Source organism: Malaclemys terrapin, chromosome 11 (assembly GCF_027887155.1).
Source record: "Malaclemys terrapin pileata isolate rMalTer1 chromosome 11, rMalTer1.hap1, whole genome shotgun sequence".
NCBI classification, from domain to species: Eukaryota; Metazoa; Chordata; order Testudines; family Emydidae; genus Malaclemys; species Malaclemys terrapin.
Genome location: NC_071515.1, coordinates 20,360,761 through 20,380,563, shown reverse-complemented (window position 1 = coordinate 20,380,563; position 19,803 = coordinate 20,360,761). Strand labels below are relative to the sequence as shown.

The 19,803-nt window shown below is 39.3% G+C and overlaps 1 protein-coding gene across 3 annotated transcripts in view; it reads right to left on the bottom strand.

The window, feature by feature from the left end:
- Nucleotides 1-19,305, bottom strand: part of RAPH1 (Ras association (RalGDS/AF-6) and pleckstrin homology domains 1) — a 158,097-nt gene extending 138,792 nt beyond the window's left edge. For 2 of the 3 annotated variants that reach the window (XM_054044186.1, XM_054044189.1), the window contains exons 1-2: nucleotides 19,133-19,305; nucleotides 12,579-12,622 (exon numbers count right to left, since the gene is read on the bottom strand). The gene's annotated coding sequence lies outside the window, so the exon portion shown is untranslated. The remainder of the gene's footprint in view (nucleotides 1-12,578; nucleotides 12,623-19,132) is intronic. The other variant, XM_054044187.1, reaches the window with a different exon arrangement.
- Nucleotides 19,306-19,803: the final 498 nt, after the last annotated feature.

Genomic DNA, 19,803 nt, shown 5'->3' with positions numbered 1-19,803 from the left:
GAGACCTATAATGGGAACACTGACAACCCTAGAATTGTCATAGTGTGAACCATGCTTCTATTAACAGTTATAGCATTGCACCTTAGAACTGAAAACCTGCACACAGCATTCCATCAGAACTTGATACTGAACTGTTCCCAGGCACAGTTCTTGACAGAAATTTCTCACTTTAGGAAGAGCTAGTATATACACATTTTATTTAAAAGTAAATAAGGGGGGTTAATGTAATAGGGGGTTAATGTAATAGGGATTAAAAAATAGGCTCTATCCTCATTACACAGTGTCTCTCCTGAAAGAGAGAGACCCTTGCCAAGCAACGCACCTGCAATATGCTCATCAGCTCAACAGCATTTCACCCAAATAAACTCAGGGCAAATTTGGGAGAATGTATTTTGTATTTAAGTGCCAAGAGACCATAATAACTTCTCTAATACTGTTAAGTGAATATGAACCCCAGGAAGAGATGAGCTCAACCTCATCATGAATCTGAAAGTAAGTTAACTTACATCTACCAAAGGAGGGACTTATGGTTAGAGCACAAGACTCGGAGGAAGGAAAACTGATTTAGGTTTCCAACTCTGAGAGACTTGTGGGACTTTGGTGTCAAGTATCAGAGGGGTAGCCGTGTTAATCTGAATCTGTAAAAAAAGCAACAGAGTCCTGTGGCACCTTAAAGACTAACAGATGTATTGGAGCATAAGCTTTCGTGGGTGAATACCCACTTCGTCAGACACATGTATTCACTCACGAAAGCTTATGCTCCAATACATCTGTTAGTCTTTAAGGTGCCACAGGACACTTTGTTGCTTTGTGGGACTTTGAGGCATAAAGGTCCAGTGAATTTCTCGTTTCCCCATAATTACAGATGGGCACCTTTTACAGATGATGACCTTCATGCAATCCATTCTTTTATATTGGAAACTACAACTAATGTCACCAAACCAATGAGCATGCACATGAGAGAGAGACAGACAGACGGGGAAAATGCCACTTCATGGGTGTGTCGTGAGGCTTAATTCATTACTTATGAAGCACCCTGAGATCCTATAATGATAGGTGCCACAGAAGTGAAGGAATTACTACAATTTAATATTTCACTAACTGTTGAACATTTAACTGATTGAGGAACTGTTCATGGGATCCATATGTAAGATCACATTGGTACAAAGTATTCATCACTAACTTTGAGTGCTTGAAAAAGACCTTTGGGGCTTGCTCATCAGAAGTATAGAAATAAAGAAAACTGCTAATGGCTTTCCTGAAGAAGAGCTTTGTGTGGCTTGAAAGCTTGTCTCTCACCAGCAGAAGTTGGTCCAATAAAAGATACTATCTCACCCACCTTGACCCTCTCCTTGGAAGAAGTAAGGCTTTTGGGGTCAAAGACATTTTAAATATATTATGCCCGCTGAGGATTATTCATATTTTAACAGTCAATTCCCAAATACTGAAGAAAATTAAGAGTGGATTTGCTTAGCAATATGTCCCATCATGTTTGAAGCAGTTAGTGGGTCTAAATTCTAGAGAATGTAAAGTCCTCCTTTCCCACAACATAGCCATCTGTTTATTGATTTTAACCATACCATAGACTCTTCGTGAGGAGTAGCTTTTAAGGAGAACATATAACTGATTAAGATCAGGAGTGCTTAGTATATTTCTGCATAACTGTGGATTCTGTAGGGTTTTCCTGAAAAATCTGTATGATGTTACAAACTTGCTTTTATAGCTCTCTATCTATAGATAAATAGATGGTGCATTCAAACTGGTGAATCATTTTTAAAGCCAACTAAGATACCTATCTACTTCAAGACATTTGTTGAGACCAGCTCTCACAAGGGTGCATACACAAGCTCCTAGCAGACTCCTTTGAAATAAAAGGGCATGGCAGATTAAATTTGAGCCAAAGTGTAGGTTTCAGTTAAACAAGCTTTTACAAATAAGGGCAATAGAACCATATCAATTTTTAAAACTGAACTTTAAGGGTTTTTTTTTGTTTTTTTTTAATAAACACCATTTCCGTGGGTTTGCAAACACTTCAGACTTGCTGAGAGAGAGACTGACTATATAGCAAAGTGCTACTAGTTCTGCATTTCACTATTTTTTAAATCTTCATGTGTATTATTTCTTATCAGCCATACCATCAGGGGCTCGTTCACCTGCACATCTACCAATGTGATATATGCCATCATGTGCCAGCAATGCCCCTCTGCCATGTACATTGGCCAAACCGGACAGTCTCTACGCAAAAGAATTAATGGACACAAATCTGACATCAGGAATCAAAATACTCAAAAACCAGTGGGAGAACACTTTAACCTGTCTGGTCATTCAGTGACAGACCTGCGGGTGGCTATATTACAACAGAAAAACTTCAAAAACAGACTCCAAAGAGAGACTGCAGAGCTAGAATTGATATGCAAACTAGACACAATCAACTCCGGTTTGAATAAGGACTGGGAATGGCTGAGCCATTACAAACGTTGACTCTATCTCCCCTTCTAAGTACTCTCACACTTCTTATCACACTGTCTGTACTCGGCTAGCTTGATTATCACTTCAAAAGTTTTTTTTTTTCTCTTAATTAATTGGCCTCTCAGAGTTGGTAAGACAACTCCCACCTGTTTATGCTCTCTGTATGTGTGTATATATATCTCCTCATTATATGTTCCATTCTATATGCATCCGAAGAAGTGGGCTGTAGTCCACGAAAGCTTATGCTCTAATAAATTTGTTAGTCTCTAAGGTGCCACAAGTACTCCTGTTCTTCTTCTTATTTTATGTGCATCTCTAACTTTGTAAAACACAAGAATGAGAAATGGAGTACCATTCAGCATGATTTCAGAGAGTTTTATTTTACATTTTTCTCTAACCTCATTCTGCCAGAAAAGCATTTTAGAATCTTACTGCTACCTCTAAACAAGAGTCATTAAGATTTCCCTCTCCCCCCCCTCTTCCCCAATCTCAGTAGTCCAGGAAACCTTTTAAACAGTCCTGCCATTTTTGATCACTTTCAGTCAGGCATATATCTATATTTGAACAGTTAGTGAAATCCAAAAATGGATCGATGATTCTTCTGCCAAACCACAGGTTTTGTTCAGCTGAGACTTCTAGAACTATAAAAAAGCCACATTATGAGGAATACATCTGCACCATCAGTTGTAAGATAGATTAGAGCACGTAACACAATACTTTTGTTGGCTCTCCTCACACAAACTCCAAATTTAAGGCCTAATTTACATAAAAGGAAAAAAGATATTCCTAATTCCTATTCTAATATTGTATGTTAGAATGAAAAGGCAGAGGACAGCAAGAGTAGCAGATTTTCAGTTCTGCTGTAAATAAAACCCTAGTTTTAAAGTAAGTTTCTGAAGATCATCACTGTAAAGTAGCTTAACCAGCAAGAAGCCCAATAAATATATCCATGCTCTGTGGATTTCTGCCTTTCACAAAATCCAGATGTAGTTTGTTTGTATTACCACAATAAAACAAATATCTCAAAACAACTTGCAAATATAATTTTGCAATCCAGACATACCACTTAAAGGTTATGTCAAACTTTACAATACAGTGCAGCTTGATTTAAGTAAATAATTCAAGAAGGAGAGTTTTTTATATGGTGGCATAGGTGCCAACTCTGTGGGTGCTCCAGCCCTAGAGCACCCTACAGAAAAAAATTAGTGGGTGCTTAGCACCCACCTACAGCCAGCTCCCCCGCCCCAGGCCCTCCTGTCTGCCATGATCAGCTGTTCTGCAGCATGCAAAAGTCACTGGGAGGCAGGGTGAAGGGGAAGAGTAGGGAGCTGGCACCTGTGTATGGTGGTGAAAAAATAAAGAATACTTCAAGTTTACCTCTTGCATTTTTAAATCTAGGTAGTACAATGACTAATTCTTCTAAGTCAGGGTGGGCAAACTTTTTGGCCCGAAGGCCACATCTGGGTGGAGAAATTGAATGTAGGGCTGGGGCAGGGGACTGGGGTGCAGAAGGGAGTGCAGGGTGTGGGAGGGGGTGCCGTGTGCAGGAAGGGGCTCAGGGAAAGGGGTTGGGGCAAAGAACGGGTGTGGGGTATACAAGAGGGCTCAGGGAAGGGGGTGCACAGTGTGGGAGGGGGCTCAGGGCAGTGGTGCAGGGAGGGGTGCAGAGTGCGGGAGGGGGCTTAGGGCAGGCGGTTGAGGTGCAGGAGGGATGCGAGGTGCGGCCAGGGGCTCAGGGCAGGGGGTTGGGGTGCAGGCAGGGGGCTCAAGGCAGGGAGTTGGGGTGCAGAAGTGGTTCAGGGTATGGGCTCCAGCCCAGTGTCACTTACCTAGACCAACTCCGGAGTGGCAGTGGCGCACACTGGGGCCAGGGCAGGCTCCCTGCCTGCCTGCCCTGTCCCTGGCCCCGTGCCACTCCACTCCGTGAAGCGGCCGGCACCAAGTCCCTGCGGCCCCTGGGGGGAGGGAGGGCGCAGAGGTCTGAGCGTGCTGCCCTTGCCTGTGGGTACCTCCTCCGAAGCTCCCATTTGCCAGGAACGGGGAACCGTGGCTGATGGGAGCTTCGAGGGAGGTACCCACAAGCAAGGACAGCGCGCTCAGCCCTCTCTCTCCCCCCCTCCCCTCCCGGGGCTGCAGGGACGTGGTGCCGGCCGCTTCCCGGAGCAGAACGGGGCCTGCGGCGCCACAGTGATGGCAATCTGGCCTGTGGGCCGTAGTTTGCCCACCCCTGTTCTAAGTCATAGCTCAGATTTCCATATTTGACAGTATACTGCACTATGTCCTTTAGATGTTACAAAAGAAAACAGGGTCTAGTGCTTCACCCACAGGATGGAGAATCCAGAGGTCTGAATTCTGTTCCTGGCTCATCCACAGACATGTACTGCGATTTTAGGAAAGCCATTTAACCAATCTGTGCCCCTATATCCCATCTTTAAAATAGAAATAACATTCATTACTTCACTTACGCTGGGTGATGATAAGCGTATGTAGTACAGCTAGGTATCAGTGACACAGAGAAAGATAGGAGACAGGTCCTAATTTAGGCTGCTAAGTAAAAGATTAAAGTGGGAGTGCTCCTACATAAACAATATTTATAAATAATATTTACTTAGAGAGTTACAAAAGGGATCTCACTAACGTAGGTGACTGGGGAACAAAATGGTAAATGAAATTCAATGTTGAGAAGTATAAAGCAACACATATTGGAAAAAATAATTCCAACTATACATACAAAATGATGGGGTCTAAATTAGCTGTTGCCATTTGAGAAAGATCTTAGAGTTCTCTGAAATGTCTGCTCAATGTACTGCAGCACTGAAAAAAGTTAACAATGTTAGGAACCATTAAGAAAGGGATAGATAAGAAAACATCATAATGCAACTATATTAATCCATGGTAGTCCCCACATCTTGAACATTGCATGTAGTTCTGGTCTCCCTATCTAAAAAATATATATATTAGAATTTGAAAAAGTACAGCGAAGGGCAACAAAAACAATCAGAGGTATGGAACAGTTTCCATATGAGGAGAAATTAAAAAGACTGGGTCTGTTCATTTTAGAAAAGAGACAACTAAGGGGGGGAGAGAGAATATGATAGACGTCTATAAAATGACTGGAGTGGAGAAGTGAATAAGGAAGTGTATTTACCCGTTTATATAATACAAGAACCAGAGGTAACTCAATTAAATTATTGGGCAGCACGTTTAAAAACAAACAAACAAAAAGTACTTCTTCACACAACACACACTTAACCTGTGGAACTCATTGCCAGGGGATGTTGTGAAGGCCAAAAGTATAACCGGGTTAAAAAAAGAATTAGGTAAGTTCATGGAGAATAGGTCCATCAATGGCTGTTAACCAAGATGGTCAGGGACACAACTCCATGCTCTAGGTATACCTAAACCTCTGACCACCGGAAGCTGGGACTACAAGACAGGGGATGGATCACTTGAAACTGCCCTGTTCTGTTCATTCCCTCTGAAACATCAGGCACTGACCACTCACAGAAGGCAGGATACTGGGCTAGATGGACCACTGGTCTGACCCAGAATGGCCATTCTTATAACAACTTGGTTCATCATTTGTAAGACTCTAAGATGCTCAGATAGAAAGCACTCTATACATGACAAGTAATTTAAATATTCATTGATAATGAAGTGACATGTCTACATTAACAGAATAAAGTAGTATTTCACTAAATCAGGCTTTGTGCCAGAAAGTGAATAAGAAAAATTCATTTCAAAATATTTTCAATCAACTAACCAAAAAATAGCTTGTACACCTCTACCCCGATATAACGCTGTCCTTGGGAGCCAAAAAATCTTACCGTGTTATAGGTGAAACCGCATTATATCGAACTTGCTTTGATCCACTAGAGTGTGCAGCCCCGCCCCCTGGAGCACTGCTTTACCGCGTTATATCTGAATTCATGTTACATCGGGTCACCTTATATCGGGGTAGAGGTGCATAATGTAAACTAAACCAAACTATAATTGTATAAAATGTCACATAATGAAATGCTATTTAGTTATTGTAAATTATTCTTGAAGGTATGGTAATATAAGTCAGAAGACACTCCAATATAGATGACCATTCAAAAAAGCCTGGTATTACCTTTGAAAGACCCAGGCTAAATCCCCATCAGCCATACAGAAAGACTGACTCAACATGATGCATGTAACTTTTGGAAGACATACTATCTAATCTAACTAACATCAACTGGTATATGTATAAGCTAATTAATAAAAAACAGTAATTAAGATGAAGTGTATATAATTTGTGCACTTAAAAATATATTTCTTACTGAAGAGACTTCAGAAGTGAAACCACTTGCTAACATAGCTGAAAGTGCAGAGCATGAACCAGTTTGTTTTGTTTGCTCTGCATTGGACTTTCAACCTCAGTAGGAATACAAGTCCTTCCCAGAAATACTCAAAAGTACTAAGTTACATTAACTTTTATTTACAAATATAAAGTAGAGATAAGCTATTCTTAAATTCATTTTTAGTTTGCCTCTTCTGGGGTACTTTTTAGACTATGCATTGACTTGTAATATCAGTTGCTCCTATACAATTACAATGGATTGGTAGTTCTCTGCACACCACAGGTATGCCATAATTTCTTTTTTTAGCTCCATTTCTTACAAGAGAAAAACTTAATTTTCATAAATAAGTACAGTATCACAGTAACTAGAGTTTTATCACTGCTGTATTACTAGGCTTGGCAGAACTAAATTTTTAAAAATAATTTTGATGGATATCATCAATGCTTATTTTTAACAACTGTTTTCAATGTTTATCAATTTAAATTCTCACCGACACAGGAAATTATGGAGGGTTAGAATTATTCAATAACGGTAGACATTCAGATTCAGAAAGTGAAAGCTTCATAACAGTTAAAACACACTGTCAACATCACATAACAAAATATACAAGCCTAAATATCCTTAAATCAAACTCTAGTTTTTTAAAAAACATTTTTCTTATGTTGCCTACCTATAAATTTTGATCATCAATGGAAATATTTTTTAGTTGGTTTGTGCGTGAAATCAATGTTTACTGACATTTGCCTATAAAAATCTAATCCTTCCAAGCCTATACATTACCAACTGTAGTTTAAATAGTACAGAAAAACTCAGTAAACTCCACTACCCAAGTTCCACGTTAATAGGTAAGAATATGGGTTCTGTGGCTCATCTGAGAACTTCACTCATTTTCCCATTCTTTCATACCCTTCTCCCTGTCAGCAATGGGAAGGGAATGGGAGCTTTAAAATTTTCTCTATACACACTCCTTGCCTTATTTACTGAAAGGGAAGCTTCTCATACCCTCCTTCTGGCAAAGAGTTTCCAAATTCCCAATCCTTAACAATCATGGATTTTTATTTTTAAATGAAAACAGGAGGCCATCCCATGTTTTTTTTCTTTTTACTGTGTACATACCATTGCTGCAACACAAATCGAAAAGTCGCTTTTCAGTTCTATGGAGCTGCTCTGAAGGAGCCAGCAAAGCCAAGAACTAAGTCATCTGCTGATGGGTTGGAGTGCGCACTTCAACAAAGGTGCAGGAAAAGGTAGACTCTCCACCACTGCTATCCACAAAGTAGGTTTTAGTTTCTGAAAAGTAATATCAGTGAAACTGGCACACACAACTATTGTTCCTGCATTCACCTGTTCTCCTAAAAAGCTTCATATTACTACTGAGTTGTGTGTCTCTTAAATCTTGTGTACAGATATCATTAACTAAAGTTAAATTGCTAGAAATGCCAGAATCTAGGAAATTCTGATAAGCAAAAACACAGAAGTTTTCCAAATACAATAGTTATAAATTACTCTTTTGGAATAGTCTGTAAATTTTACTGTACCTATCAAACCAAATCAGCCAGAATTATCTACCCATTGTCTTAAGCCATGCATTAATAAGGTAGGCTGTGAGGTGTTTATTCTCATTTTCTCCAAGGAAGTCATCATTGAGCTTGTTTGTTTGAGCTTTTTTAAATTTTTTAAAAACTTAAGGAAGTAATTTCACAAAGGGAATTTAGTACATACATTTTGACTAAATGTATTAGTTTGAAAGGTCCTTAAGTTATCTAATCACACCTGACAAAAGGAATGGTTGCAGATGTTCAGAAAGCCCCTGGGAGACATCTGCATTAGTTAATACAGTTTATGAAAATTTAGAATCTGAAAATGGCTAACAATTATGTGATTAAGTGGTCAAGAAACTCTTTTGGAGTTCTCAAACAGCTGACAATGACAGTTCAAAAGAATGTACACAATCAATGATTAATATTTATATAATTAACTGATTACTCCAAATGCTACTTTTCCTCTCTCTCTCTTACTAACACAATAGTCAGAGAAAGAAAAATGGTTAAGTCTATTAAACTTAAGGGAGAAACTAAAACAATACTGTTTTAACAGAGATCAAGTAGAGGGACACAATTTGGATACTAGAAAATTCAGACAAATGTGATTTAAGTTAAGACTTCCAAAAAGTGTTTCAAAGGAAGGAGGAAGGAAGATATCAGAAATGAAACAAAGAGTCAAGAATGTGTTGAACTTAGAAGCAGAGTTGACCGAGTAACTGCAAAGAGAAAAAAAAGTGAATCTCTATCCCAAGGGAGCAGGAGCTTGAAATACATACAGATAAAAGGACTAAATGGTAAACTAAGAAATGTTCCATTGCCATCCAATCACCAAGAGGATAGTGCAGAAAAGGCACAAAAGCAGATGAGTACTTTAATAAGATTACATGAACAAAAATGTATGAGCAGCATGGCTCTCTTGATCTTTCCAACGAGGCAGTTAAAAAAATAAGTGATCTACCAAGACATCAAATTAAGCGTATGTGGTCAGTGTTGCATGAGTGACCATTACTGTTATAATATTTAACAGACATTATAAATTCTTGCCACAGTTATGTTTTGATAATAGTACTTTAAAGTGTAAGATTTAATGGATCAAATTCCTAATGGCAAATAAGCACCCTGCAGAGTTGGCAATCTGCTTTGGAAACATGTAAAGCACACAATGCAAAATCAGGAGCCAAGTAAGAGTGAACAGGATTTGTGACTATGTAGATAAGAAACAAGAGACTTGTTAAATGGTTTCTAGGCAGAAATTCTCTTAACCCTTGGGATTTTTTACATTGTATCACAGGTTGAACACTATCCATCAAGAAATGTGACAGACAGGAATTACAGAAATCTAAATCACCTAAACTGGGATTGAAAAAGAAGATGCCTTAATTCCTGCATTCAAAATCAACACAGCCACGAGGCCTCCTCAGAGATGAGGTTAACAACATATAAAATTAACTTTATTCTGCCCAACCTGTACACAATGAAAAAGTTACCACCTATGCAGGTTCAAGAAACTTTTGAAATAATACATTAAAGGACAGAAAAATGGGGAAATGACCTATTAATTAAAGAAAACAAAGATCTAGTTTTATTCCATATTGAATGGAATACACCCCAGTATTGTACCGGGATTAGTGAGGAGGCACTGAATGCAGGAATAGGATGTGAACAATCCTCATTATCAATATACTAATGAAAAAAGAATTTCGAGACTGGAATATTAATGAAAAGACCTGTACCTTTACTTCAAAAAGTCTTAAAAACGTGAAAAGGAGATTATGCGTGACACAGGTGGATAGTTTCATTAAGAGGCCAAGTCTACACTAGAAAAGCATAGCTCAGGACAAACTGGTGTTTAGTTTAATCAGTTTTCTGAAATGAAAAAGATGCTTGAAGAAGTCTTAAGTGCAGCTTTCTGAAACAGAACTGAATGGTTTGTCCTGGACTACATTACAGTTAAACTGTTTTAGAGAATCAATACTGGACCCACAGCCTACACCCATTACTAGTAACAGATATGATTTCTAGGATAGGCCAGATAACAGAGGAGATATGATGGAACAACACACACTTCAGCGCTCGGACCCAAGTTGAATACTATCTTAAATCTAGCTACAAATTTATACTTTCTGACTACACTAATACCCAGAAGTAGACTACATATAACTCTATACAAAATCTAAGTTTGTTTTTAAAAATGTTAATAATAATAATTAATCATCACTACAGCATTTTCACCCATAAGTTTCATTGTAAGATAATTTTGATCTTAGGTTTACTTGAGAATTTCACTGACAAGGAAAGGAAACTATACCTGTAGTAAGATATAGGGAGGGTACTTGGGACACTCAGTCAAAGACTGTTCCATGTCCCTAGAGATATTGCAAAAACAAGAATAGGGGACCCAAGATACTAGTGCCACAGCCATAAAATAGTTTTATTATCATCTAAGAAGCAGAGAACCATTAAAGTATTTATAATTTGAATACTGAAGTCAAATAAATTTGGACAAATATTAGACAAGTTATAGAAAAGAAAATTCTCAATTTCATAAGTACTGTAGTCTCATTCAATAGTCTTCATTCTAAACCACGGAAGATTAGCAATGGCAACAAACAATGAGCTCCAACATTAAACAGGAAGGCATAGGCTTAACATTACAAATCTGGAAGTACAGAATTTTTGCAAAACTAATGCACTTCCCATGTCAATGTCACTCTGTTTTGGAACATCATTACTGAGCTACAAAAAAATCCACCTCAGTTATGGAAATAATTTTTTTTAAATTGATTCTTCTAGATAACCCACAGTTTAGCTGGATATAACACACTCCAAAATCCACTCCCAATTTGACAAAGTCAGCCAACATGAGTCATGACACAAGCAATATCCACAGAGAGAGAGAAAGGCTATGATCTGGAAATGAAAGTGAATACATTTACTGAAGCTTGGGGAGTATTACCTACAAGAGAGTTTTTTAAAAAATTGAATTTATGCCTTTTTTTTTTAAACCCTCCTTTATGACACTAAAATAGGACAGTGTTAGGGGGTTGGGGGTATTTTTTGTTTTTAAACCCAACCTTTTACACCTTAGAAATAAAACCAATGCCAACTCTGATCTTGTTGAAAGACCGAAAGCATGTCTCAGAAGATGTATATTATTAACTATCACACCTAAACTGAAGGGGCAGGGATACTAAATTTTCTCCAAAATATAGTCACTGACCTTAAAGAGGTGTTACTTTTAACCAGTACAACAACAACAAAACCTTTGTGATCTCTGTTGCTCAGCTTTCAATCCTATGATGCTATTATTTCACTAAGGAGAATTTCAAAAGGGAACAGGCGGTAAGGCTACCACATTTGGGTCAACTCCTACAAGCAGGCAGCTGGGTCAGAGAACTACTGAGCAGCCGCTTAACTAGGCATTGCAACCACACATGCCCTGGGAGGAATATCTGGAAGGAGCCCCTGAAGTCAGTGTATATTCTTACATTACATAAAGTGGTTGTGTGTTTGTTTTGCTGGTGCTGTCTTCCATGACACTTGTGGTTGAAGCTTAGAAGATAGTGCCTCAATGTAAAATAGGAAAAGATTGGGGAACCTGGAAAGTGGATGCCAAAAATCACTTTGTCCTGAATAGTTATTCATTGCCTGAATGAAACTAGAAGAGAGGGATCAACCCAGCATCCACACTGGGGAGCTAAACCACAGAAGTTCATAAATCTAAACCTGCCATAAAACTAGGACAGAGAAGAAAATCTACAGAATACATTATTTGTATTGTTTTTTTAAATGATGGGAACAAACAAAGCAGGTATATTGGAAGGCGGTCTCCTCTTACTTGCCAGAATAGACCAAAAAATGTATTTCTTAGCAAAAACACACACACAATGCAAGAGACTCAGACTTCAATTTACTTCAACATATATTATGTTAACAGTCAGAATCTAAGCAAGCCATTTTACCAGTCATTGTCTATAAAGATGTAATTTCATTATGAAAATATTTCAAGCATTAACACATTTAAGGACATTTCAGTAGAAAGCGGAAGTACAGCAGAAATAATCAAGATGCCGCACCTCCAAGTCATTGGTTCAAATCTGATTCAGAATGGTAGGGTCAGAAAGTAGTTACTATCTAATAACATTGGTAGAGAGAACAAAGACAAAATCCACCACTATTAGCACCTTTGTGGGCAGTCTCAGATGCTAAAAGATTGAATATGCATGTAGGCTGAACTAACCTTTCACTCTAGAGTTGTCTGTTCCACGTGTGAGTTGAGTAACACTGAGGGAGAAGAAGAAAAGAAGCTTTCACTGCCAATGATTGCACTCTGAGTACTATCAATACAGTACCTTTTAAAAATAATGCAAAGATGGTGAATTGATACAGTGAAACCACAAATGATAACTTTCCAATACAAATTTGGATTCTAGAAGCAGGTCAGGAAGCAAGACACAAAGAATACTTCTCCATAAGTTAGCAGTTGCCCTGTACAACACTCAGGTCTTTATTAAAAAGATTCCTTATTTCTCAATTTTTCAAAGACTTTAATGAGGTTTCTTCTCAGTTTTTTACTGTAATATGCAAATTACAAAACACTTAAATGTCCAGACAAAAATATCACTTATTCATCTGAAGAGATAAGAGGTGAATGAACAAGTCTTTCTAGTGATGAGGTGGGTGAGGTAATATCTTTTATTGAACCAACTTTGTCTCTCTTATACCCTGGAACCTACACAACTACAACAACACTGCATTCAAGTCTTTATAGCAATCTTAAATATGTCAGTTTCTTACTAGAACAAAATTCATCTGAATTATGACAGTAGGCTCCAGGGCTAATAAGCTTTTAGCTCAGATAACTATTTGGTCATGTGGAATTTTAAGGATCCATTTCACATGTTTCTCTTCTCCCTAGTATTCAGTTAAGTCAAAAAAAAACTTTGGTGGAAAGAACTCCATTTGCCATCCTTATTTCTTAGTGACTCAACACCATAGTTACACATTTGGATGCACATGCTTTTAGACATGCTGTTCCTGGTGGGGAAATTGTCACAAGTGGTAACCATCAGAAAAGGACAGTTCAGGAATTCTTCATTAAAAGACCTATAGTAACCTACGTAGTCAGCAAGATTATAAAACATCATCTAGTGAATGATTAAAATGTTAAACCTTTAAATATAGAGTCATAGCTCTATTTTTTGCCCAGTGCATTTCTTATTTGCAAAGGCAAAGAAAAAATTGCAAATACATTAGATCTGCTTTAAATTATCAGAAATATGCCTCTGATTTAGCACCAACACTTACTTTCTCTGAATCTAACATACAAAATTCTCATCTAGAAAAATATTTTAAAACATTCAGCCATTAAAGAATGTTATGTGTTGTTCACTGTAAGATGGAAACGATTCTATTTCAAAATGGCTTATTAGTTTATAATATTAAGCCTTTTGAGATATGCCTTTTTCAACAGAAAAAGCATTTAAGGGAATTTAATGCTTGCAGATTAACAACAGTAGAACCTTAAATCCCTTGTCAACCTAAAGACCAATTACAAATCAGGCAATGTTAGTGGAAGCTTCCCACCAGTAACCCGTAACCTTGTTGTACAAATACCTAAAGGCAGAAAATGTCACGTCCGTTCAATCCTTGTTGACTTGTACCTACAATTTGACTAAGGTGTGTTCTGGACCATTAAAATAGCTTCTTTTATTCAAAACTAAATTAGGCAATTATTTTTTAGTATCAATTATATTTCATTATTCTCTTTAAAAAAAAATCACTCAACTGTTGTGTGTAGCCATATTCTATTGTATATAAATTATACATAGGTCTAATGTCATCATGCATGTTTCAAGATCAAAGTTGCTGATTTAATGGTTAAAGAGTTTTAAACGACACACAAATCCAAGAGTCTTTTCATTTCAAGCCTTGTTTTCCGGGGATTCCTAATTCTGCTGTAAAAATTCCTTTGCGTAAAACATCTAAGCCCAGAAGTATTCTCTTCCCCCTCGCCCGCCCAAAGTTTTTAAGGAAAGGGTATTGAAACATCATGAAGCAATTGTACATATGTGTGGTTTATTGGCACAATGTGCATTTTACATTCCTATTCAATTAGGAAATAAATCAAACGTAGCATGCATATATTATAAACCAGTGGTTCTCAACCAAGGGTGCACGTATCCCTGGGGGTACACAGAGGTCTTCCAGGGGGTACATCAATTTATCTAGATATTGGCATAGTTTTACAACAGCCTACATAAAAAGCACTAGCGAAATCAGTACAAACTAAAATGTCTTGTTTATACTGCTCTGTATACTATACACTGAAATGTAATTACAATATTTATATTCAAATTGATTTTGTAATTATATGGTAAAAATGAGAGAGTAAGCAATTTTCAGTAATAGTGTGCTGTGACACTTGTATTTTTATGTCTGATTTTGTAAGCAAGTAGATTTTAAGTGGGGTGAAACTTGGGGGTACACAAGACAAATCAGACTCCTGAAAGGGGTACAGTAGTCTGGAAAGGTTGAGAGCCATTGTTATAAACTATGTATTTAAAAATCCTTGTGGGTAATATTTTTACAGAGTCTAATAAAATTAAAGGCAGGCATTTAGATTATAAGCTCTTTGGGATAGGTACAATCATTTTCTATGGCCTCAATCCTGTAAAAAATTATACAAGCGCTCAATTTTACATACTGAGTAGTCCCATTCAAGTCAGTGGGTCTACTCCCAGGGCATAAAATAAGCATATGCTTAAGTCTGTACAGGATCAGGGCCTATGTATGTACAGTACCTAGCACAATGGGACCCCAAGCAGGCTGAGGCCAATAGGGGCTACTGAAATATAAATAATAGTGAACAAAAATCATATGAGAACTCCAGTCTCTGATATCTGGATCCAAACCTTCTCCACTGGGTAAATAATTCAGTAAAATCAGTTTCATAATGACAAAAGCAAGGGAATTTGAAGACTAACTTTAGCCTTATCTTCAACTTACACCTCTGGATAAGGCTTCAAAATCCATCTCTAAATAATAGGTGATCCTAAATTCCTTACATAACATTTCTAGCTGTTAAGTAGAAAAGCACTTTTTTTGCTTTAAAATTCTCTCTTTTAATGTGGTCCAGGTTGTCAGCAAAGTGCTCAACACATGATAAATGAAAATATCAGTTTTGAAAGTTGTCCAGTGCCCTATTTTGTTCCAAATTTTGGTTTTCTACTTAACTTGAAAATTCACAAATCTATTTGGTATTCTGTTCGCATGACTATTTTATGACTTGCACTTCCAGCTAAAATGCAAGACGTTTTTATTTGTTTTTTTTATATGCATCCGAAGAAGTGGGCTGTAGTCCACGAAAACTTATGCTCTAATAAATTTGTTAGTCTCTAAGGTGCCACAAGTACCCCTGTTCTTCTTTATTTGTTTGGAGTGTTATTTTGTTTCTGTTTTTGTTTTGCTAATGAGAATTTAAGGAGCGTGATTTTCAGCATAATGTGTCTTAGCATTTGTTTAGACATGATTGGCTACTTCAGGCTTTCAACTTTGTCCCTGTTTGATAGACTTTTTTCCTCCAGGGGCATAAAGTTGCTTTGACACTACATATTTTTTCTTAAGGGTGGGGGTGGGAGAGGGAGCGTTACACTTCCTGTCAGTGCTGGAACAATACCAGACAAAGATGTCCCAATAAAAGACTTAAAATAATATAAATATTCCAGAAAGGAGAACAAGGGGTCTGATATTTATGTGATGCGTTGATACTCTTCTAACATACAGTGCTTTAAAAGTTTAGAACGAATTCCTACCTTTGTTTCAAAGGTTGGGTGGGGGAGAGAGATAAAGTAACACAATGTCTTTATGGCTTAAGAAAACTGACCAGTCTATTAGCAAAAATAAATAAATAAGCGAGTAAGCCAAAAAACATTAGTTACAATACCAGACGGTATCTGAAAACCCATTTTGAATAAAAATACAGTAAGTACACTTATACTGTAGCCTACATAGGTAATGGATCAATCTTGCACACAGTGACCCAAGCTTAAATTGAAAGATATAATTCTGTACCTATGGTAGTTCAATACATATTCTTATTAAAAGCAGCCTGGCTTTAAAAAAAAAAACAACAAAAAAAATTTTTTTTAAACCTCAATATACAGAGAGTTCCTAAACAATTAATCATAATGAACTACTGCCCTGGAAAATCTATTTTAAACAAATTCAAGGTTACAGGTAATGGTCTCAAGACATTATTATGCAATCTCTCAGGGAGGACAGGTTTTATATTACACATAGTGCTCTCTTTCATATGAAAAATCTTGGTACTATGAAATTATCAAAAGGCTAAGATATGCAACAATTGGTAAGCTATACTCCTTTCTTTGACTGGAGCGTTTTGTTTCTTAACAATATTGTCTACCATGCCACCTACTAGCAAATCTAGAAAAACATGGGTAGCAGAACACTTCATCACAGGGTGCTGCTCTGAAAACTAGCCACTTTAGGGAAATCATCTATCTGGAGGGTGGGGGAGAAGCTCCAGAGGCACTTCCCAATTCCATACTGTGAAAAAGCTTCACTACCATGGACTCTTGTAACAGTATTCCAGTGCCACCCAGAGATATGAAAGCCACGTGCTAACTGAAGCATGGCAAAACAATTAGCTCTATATTCCTCCCACTCACCTACCATTCAAAAGAATGACTGAAATATTACACAGGGACACTGTCAACTTGTTTTGTGTCTTTTTTTAAATTACTAATTTAAAATTCCAGTTTCTGATACAGCATCTTTTAGGTCAGTGGTTTTCAAACTTTTGTACTGGTGACCCCTTTCACATAGCAAGCCTCTGAGTGCGACCCCCCTAATAAATTAAAAATACTTTTTTATATATTTATCACCATTATAAATGCTGGAGGCAGAGCGGAGTTTGGGGTGGAGCTCGCGACCCCCCCATGTAATAACCTCACGACCCCTGGCGGGGTCCTGACTCCCAGTTTGAGAACCCCTGTTTTAGATGGTATGTCCGTAGTAGGCATTCTTAAGTGATTTTTCTATTCCTTGTCTATTTTCAGAAGGGTCTGTCAGCAAAGGAGTAGTTGGCTGTACACAAAAAACAGTGAAACTGACTAAGCATAAAGTAAAACTGGAAAGATTTCCTTCCTTCTGTTTTAAAAACTTTAGGTGTTACTGGTAACTACAGTAGTTACATAATTTTCAGCAGAACTGTGTTTTTCAAGTTGATATGTCCCTTAAGAAAAGTCATTCTGGCATACAACATAGTTTTAAGTTACATCTACAATCACAGAGAACAGTGGTTCTCAACCCTTTCACAACAGAGCACCAACTGACTTTATAGACACTTCAGTACCTTATTTATAGAAAACGAGTAGGTGCTTCCTTTTCTGTGCATTTTATTATCCTTCTGGGTACATGTAACCAGGGTCAAAATCACCACAAAAACAACTAAATACAAAAATCAAACTAAAACATATAGATATTTTATTAGTTGCCACATAATAAGACAATTACCCAATAGAAATGAAATAGCTTTAAAAATGAACAGAGAAGTTATCAGTTGCCTCAAATAATAAGCCATTTTAAAATGGAAAAGAAAAAACTGAATACAGATGAATAGTAAATTTAACTGCTATTCTAACATTCAAAATATATTTCTGTATACAGACACTCCTCTTTCTCCTCCCTCTGGTGATTTTCTCTATGCACTAGAAAACTCGCCTCATCTTCATGAAAACCAATGCAGACATCAGCCTTGCCTGGGAGGTTCTTCAAGAATCATTATGCCCCTCACCAATATGGATGGCAAAATAGCTACAAAAATACGTTTTTTTTAAAAAAAGGAATTAAAAATTGTAAATAATCAGCCTTGTTCTTTTCCTCCTACATTAAGGAAAAGGGGGTTGATTCTTTAAGTTATTGCCATATACATTTGGTTAGTCGGTGGATGGGACTATGTTGCTTTCAGCTCCACAGGGTGGGGACTCACGAAAGCTGACATTGTCTGAATGCCACAAAACAGATTCCTCTCACATCCCCGGTCTACTTTCAACCCTTTTCTTTTCAACCAAATGAATCGCATTCCTATTTTTACATTAAAGCTCTTATTTTGCACCTCAAGCTCAGACAAACCGCTGACAGGATTCAAATGGAGAGGGGCGAGAGAAAGAGACGAACCACAGCACCTTTAAACACACACACACCCATCAGACCCTCTCTTCCCAAAGCTTGAGCTGAACTGATTTTTAAGGGGGAAGAGAACTGGAGCCATGAAGAGTGTAACAGACGAGGGGCGTGATGCGGTGCTGCTGCTGGGGCAATCCCAACCCTTCCTCTTCTACACTCTGCCTGGCGTGACCCTATGGAGCAGGGATGTGGTAAAAAAAGAGGATCCAGCTCCTCCTATTCCCATCCCCCCCCAGCCCCAAAATATAGGGGAGAGCCCTCCTTCTTCCTCCCCCCATCCAGCTTTATTACACACACTTCTAGGGCACCACAAGATCCGATCTATTATTGCCCCCTCCCCAAATCACCGCCCCCAGCTGGGATGTGCATATCCCCCCCAGGCTGGGGGCGCTCCCCAGACAGGACAATAGGGCGAGCCCCCAGCCTCTGCCCCATACACCGCGGCTGGGAGCCAGCCACCCCCGGGGAACCCGCTGCCCAGGCCGGGGGATACAGCCCGCGGCTACTGCCAGCAGAGCAGGACGGGAAGGGAGAGAGGAGGACCGGCTCTGGGCTCCCCTTCCCGGGCAGGCGCTGAGCACTCACCGCGGCGGCGGCTCCCCCGGCTCCTCCTCTCGCCGCCCGGCTAATGGTGGCAGCGCGGCGCCGGCGGCTCCCCCAGGCGCTTCCCGGCCCCTTCGCTCAGCGCGGAGCCGCCCCCGCCTGGCAGCCCGAGCGCGTCCCTGGCCGGAGGCTGCGGCGCGTCTTCTCCCCACGCCCCAGTGCCTGACTCAGCCTCAGCCCCGCCGCGCCGGGCTCTCCCCGGCCGCTCACTTCCGGCGCGCAGGCCCCGCCGCTCCCTCCGCCGCAGCCCGCTGGCTCCCCCGCTCCATTCATCCAGCCCCGCGCCCGGCCTGCTGTGAGGGGGGAGGCGCCGCCTTCCCGTCAGCGGCGCCCGCTGCCACCTCCTCGCCGCTCCCGCCACGCGCCTACGCTGCCGCGCGCGGGGGGCGGCCTTCTGGACCCCCGCCCCTGAGCCCACGGCTGAGTGTCCACATTACCGCCTAAACGGGCTTGCCGCTGCTGGCGCTGGGCCTCACAGCTGTGCTAACATGCCCACACTGCACAGGAGGGGGGACCCTCAGGCAGCCCCCTGTGCCTTACTGGGAGCTGTATTAAAATGGAGATGTACCATTTTATATACTGAAGCTTAGGCTATTGTATACTTGAGGGCAATAGAAATGTGCACTGGTGAAAAATACATGGTAGGCTAAGGG